This window comes from Cupressus sempervirens, chromosome 7 (assembly GCF_028749045.1).
Source record: "Cupressus sempervirens isolate cs-2001-9-10 chromosome 7, ASM2874904v1, whole genome shotgun sequence".
NCBI lineage: Eukaryota > Viridiplantae > Streptophyta > Pinopsida > Cupressales > Cupressaceae > Cupressus > Cupressus sempervirens.
In genome coordinates, this window is record NC_143124.1 from 441,275,742 (window position 1) to 441,281,741 (window position 6,000).

A 6,000-nucleotide genomic window follows, 5' to 3' on the forward strand; every position below is an offset into this window, starting at 1 on the left:
TGAATTACCTTTTCAACTTTAGAAGAGCTTGATCTTGGCACTAAGATTTGCAGAGGTATTGCTTTTGTGTTCAGCTTCTAAAGAAGCTTGGTAGCTGAGGAGCCTAATGTTGGTAAGATTACCAATTTTTGAATGGCCTTCTTCTCCTTTACCTTTGGCGTTTGTTCACCTTCTTCATTCTTTTCTTGATCTATGACAATGACTTGAGTTGAACCTTATGTTTGTGCTATAGCTATAGATGTATCTATCTATTTTGTTTTCTCTATTGTTGTCTCCTTTTCTTCTCCTATGGAAGTTTGTCCTTGCACAACAGTGTCAACCTTAACTAATGTATCTATTTTTGGAATCAAAGTTTGATTACTAGTAACAGTAGGGATGGAAAAAGATGGTTCTTGTGTTTTCACCTTATCCCTTGTAACTTTTGTTACTGCCTTCTGAAGTTCTTCTACACTAATCAAAATTGGATTTGTACAAACTTGAGCTTGTAGTGTAGAGTGGTCCTAGATCTTTTTCAAATCTTCTACAATCAATGGATTGATGTTCCAAGCTCATGCATTAGAGACATCCTTAACAATTATAGTTTCTGCAGGTGTGCTTGTATCATGAGGAGGATTGACACTCAACATTTGTGTGTCTTGCATACTATGTTCCTTTTGCTATTGGTCAGCTATTGCCATGTTAGTGTCCATGTTCTCAGTCTCCTCCTTTGTATTTTTCCCTTCTTTGCCATGCTCCTTGTCATCCTCTTCTTTATCATCATATTTAACCTCAAAGGGGTCATTTTCTCCTTGCTTCATAGTTGTTAATCCATAAATTAAATTCCACATTCGAATGGATTTCTTCACAACATCTTCAATGTCATTTTGAACAATGCTAAAGGCTCTATATTTTGGTGTAAATCTTCCACCATATTTCTTATTTCCCTTAGCAATTTTCACTTTGGTTAGTTAGAGCATTACTTGGGCTAAGGTAGTCTCCCTTTTTTGCATTTCCAAATTTAAATAATAGTGCCATTTTTGCTCAACTAAATTATACAATGCCTTGGGTATTGAATTGGAAAATTCTAACGACATATTCTTAAATTTGGACATCATTGTGTATAGGGGTTCTTCTACTATCTTTTTCTCCTCTTTTTCAAAATTATCAAAATTTACATTCTATATCTAGACAAATCAACATTATTTATGATATTTTCACATATAATTTTGAGATTAGAAAGTGGTGTATGACTTACCACTTTGAATTGGCCTTGATCATCCTACTCTGTTCTTTCTTTATCTAAATTTGGTTGAGCAATATATTTTCTTGTCTATTTCTTCTGCTCCTAGCCTCCTTGTTCTATTTTTTTTGTTTTCTCCTTGGCCTTTTGAGAAGTAACTCTTGTGGTAGCTCGGGTGGTTGGTGTTGTTGGCTTTGCTGGACTAGGTTTTGCAACCTTCTTAGCTTTGACCATAGGTTGTGCCTTGGCCTTTCTCTTTTTGGGCTCAACATGTATTGGTGCTTCCTCGGCTTCCTCTTCCTCAACACCCACTTCTTCTTCTTTATCCTCACCCATGCCTTGGGTTAATGAAAAAGTTTCTTTAGTTTGTTCCCATTCTTCCTCTTCATCCTCTTCATCACCTTCTTGCTCTTCTTCTTCAGCACCTTCACCAAATTTTTCTTTTAATTTCTTCACCAATTTGTCTTTCTTCTTTAGTGTGGAGGTGGTCTTCAACTGCATCTCTACTTTGGACTTCATGACATCATAATTACCAAAGATTTTGGTTGTTTTATCAACTTATTTAGCAAGAAGTGCAGTGATGGCAGCTAAGGCTTCATCAACATTAATCTCATATCCTAAGGTTCTTACCCATCTTAGCCTAAGTATGGCAACATGTACATAAGTATAATCAATATCAACAAGAAAACATATGTCATTGTAGTGTTGTTCAACCAAAGAAATAAGTATTCTCATCTTCTACTTCATAGACTTCTTAAAGTCTTCAAAATAGTTTGTCATGATAGTTTCAAATTTCTCACCCAGTTGCTCAATGTATTGATTTATCTGAGTATAACTTTCCTATATTTTTTCCATCCTATTTTACCAAAAGATGGGAATGTGTTCTGTACATAGAAAAATATGCAAATTAGGATTGATCCAAATTTGCACTATGCACTTTTAGTTTTCTTGACTGCTCCTAGGTTCTTGATTATTTGTTGCAAATTAAGTTGAACTACATCATAGGTAAGATCTTTCTTCACAATTTTATATCCCACATTGGTTGCAATACAAGGTATGCTATTCAATATGCTTGATTGATAAAATTTGTGTGAAATGACCCTAACTAGAAAGTTTATTGGTGGATCCATGATGCTATCTATTGTCATTCCATCCTTATTCCACTTTCCACCTGTATTATTTTCTATTGCCTCTTTAGAGTCACGTTGCAGAGTCTTTGGCTGATCTAGGGTTCAAAAACCAGTCACCCTATGAATTATTCTTTTTTAAATCTTTATTGGCCCTCCTTCTACCCATAGGGATCCATCATGAATTTAGCTCAAAACTATTCTTATCCAGTCAGTTTTGAAAATAGTGGGAAATTCTAGGGCACGTGTCAAATCCTTCCTTTCTACAATTATGAATTCTTCCTTTAAGATGTTCGTTACACATAATCTGTCATATTCTTCCCTTATCTCCATATCACCAATTCCACCTATCTTCCAAATATAACATTTTCAAACATCCTAAACCATAATAACTTTTAGGGGAATCATGGATAACATGCCTAATGGGTCTTTTTTATATGCAACATATAGAATTTCTCTAAAATTTGGCTATTTTACCTCATTATTGTCTAATTTCACATTTAACAGTTCTTTTCCTTCTATATTTCTTGAGCTTGAGGCCATTATGAAAAACTAGGGTTTGTATCAATGTAAAAAATGTAGCTCGATTTGTGAATAAATACCTTTAAGATTTGAAGAATGTGAGTGAGATTTTCATTGAGATCTTTGTAGTTGCTTCAAACAAACTTTTGAATCACCTTCTACACCTTTAACTCTTGCTCAATTTTGAAATGATGAGAAGTGAGAGAAAAATGACCATATACCCTTTAAAAGCCTTGTAATAATGCTTAGAACTTGTATAGTTGTAAGCTCAACACCAACACAATTTTAGATTCACTCAACATCCATAGGTATTAACATCACTTGGCAGCTATTACAGACTCAGCATCAACTAGCTAGCATGGCAACTTGACACTAACTAGTATTCCACTTGGCATCCATTGAAAACTTTTCATGCTTGGAAACAACATGAAAACTTAAAGGTTTAACTTTGATTTTTCTACAACTTCTTACATCTTCATTCATGCTAATGTAGGCCTTTTAGTTTTAGCTTCTTTTGGAACTGATGTATGATGTAACACTTTAAGTATCAGTCCCACATACCTCTCATTAGATTAGTTTGATGAGGTGTGACTGCTTGACCCATTGGGTGAAGTGATCCCTTCTCCATTTGATGTACTAAAACCTTTTTTCTTATTCCATGTCTTATTCATTTCATTCCTAATCTGTTCAACTTCTAGCTTGCCTTTTCCTTTATCAAATTCACAACTTGTTGGCTTGGGCCTAGTTGGACAATGCTTGCTAATATGACCAATCTTCAAATAGCTAAAACATGTAGTTTGACTCAACTACCTTTTGTAATTACCACTGAAGTGAGTCCTAATGCAATTCTTAGGAACATGTCCATACAATATAGTGATAGCTATATCTTGTACTGTAATCCCAATTATAAGAGTTTCCACAGCTTCTTACCTTTATTGGCTTGCTTGATGACCATGTGAACTTCGATCTACATTGAAAGGTTCTATCTCCATACTTCTGATAGTTGTAGTAATATCCTTCAAATTTTGGTGCATGCATGGTTCTGGTTTTGCATTCATGTGCTTGATGACCTTGTTTATTAAACTTATGACAGTGGACCATGTTCTTAGGCTTAGCATTCTAATTTGTATTCTTGCCTCTACACACATTAGTATTATTCCCTTTATTTCCACAATTATGACAAGTAGGTTTTGAATTCTTACCTTTGTTGTTCCTTTCCTTAGTAGCTTTGGATGATTCTCCTTCTTCAATGCTTGTGTAGCTCAATCCTGATGTATCTCTATTGGATCTAGGAGATTTTAATAATTGTTCAAAGTACTTGATGGCTTCATTTGGCTTGTTGAAACTTTCAACAGATTCCTTTTGTCTTTTCAGGTTATTCTACAACATCAATGTAGTTATCTCAATGTCCTTGACATTCAACTCATGATGACCATTCATCATTTGGCTCAAGGTATCCAATTGCATGTTTGAGATCTTGGATAGCTCTGTTGACTTCTCTTCCAATCTGTTTCTTAGCATTCTTTTGTCTTCTTCAATCATGGCCTTGTCTTCCATGGTTTTCTTCTTTTGTTCAGTCACCTCACATAGCAATATAGCTTATGATTCTTTATCAAACTTCAGATTTCTAATTTCTTCAGCTTGTGCTTTATTCTTTTCCATTAGATCTATAATTGCTACATCAAAGTCAATGGAGTTACCATCTACAAATAGCTTTTTGGTGTTGATCTCTTTGTATTGTGTGTCATTTTCTACTATAGCAATCTTTCTTTCTATTCAAGGAACTCTTCAAGGCATCTCTAGGTTCATTCATTTGATGTAGTATAAGATGTATCTTGATCTCGTAGTTCTCAATGGTCTTTCCCAATTTGTAGACTTTCATTTTAAGATCTTTCCTCTAAGCTGCAAAGCTTCTCCTTTTGAGAACTTGGCTCTGATACCAATTGTTGGAATTTACAAGTGGGAAAGGAAAACTTCTGAGAAGAGGGGCAGTGGTGAATTAGGATTTTAATCTTAGACCCATAAAACTTTCACCATTCATACATCACATGCATTAACATACTAAAATGACATATAAAGTAAATGCATTTAAAACATGTAAGCAATTAAACATACACACACTTGACACCAAATATGATTACCTAGAAGCCCTCCAAATGAGAAGGTAAAACATGGACTGGGGATGACACCCACAAATCTTCATTACTACAGCAATAAAGTGTAGCCAATTAAGGTTATAGTGGTTCGACCATGAAACATGATCTACCCTATGAAAGATCGGCCTTGTTAAAGGCTTACAAAGACTATTAAGTCCCACCTTGTTAGAGGATTTTAACACCCTGTTAGAAGTGTGCCTGGTTAAATGACTTTTGATTGCTCACTTGGAATGTCACCCTATTAAAGGATTTGATAAGGCCTGTTAGGACCACTCCACTTAAGAGATTTAACTGAAATCACCTGTCAAAATGTCTCAAGATAAATCTTGTAGTTGGCACTTGCTTGCCTAATAACATATCACCTCTATCCAATCTCTAATGAATCCTTTCATGGTCTAATGTAACAATGCTATATCCTCTATCCTATGTTCTTCACTTCATTGATTCTACAACTCACTCTCACTGCTAAGTCACCTTGAATGATCTGTAAACTATCTTGTTCACAACTTTAATTCAATCATCCACACTTTCACAATGCTCTCAACTCTCTTATCTCTTATAAAAAGTTTAGGACTTCATCCTCCTTAAGAAGACTTAGGTGGCTTAGGGTTAGGTATGAATCTATGCCTGAGATTCATCCATTTTTCCACTTAAACCTTCCCTTTTTCTGATTGGTTGCATGCAATTACATATGGAATCTACATGTAGATTCATCCTTATCTCTAAAGAATCAAAATCTTACCCTATGTTGGCTGAAAAATGGTTTACATGGTTTTTAGTGCCATAAAAAACAGATATGTCCAATATGTATTACTTGGCATATGTAGTTACCAATGCTTGACATACACTATAATTATGCTTCTGGCAAGTGGCACCTGAACTGCTCAGCATCTACTATTCACTCGACACTTGAGTCACTCAACATGGTCTATCTTCTTGTCATTTGAGTGACTTGACACATGAGTGACTCAACACT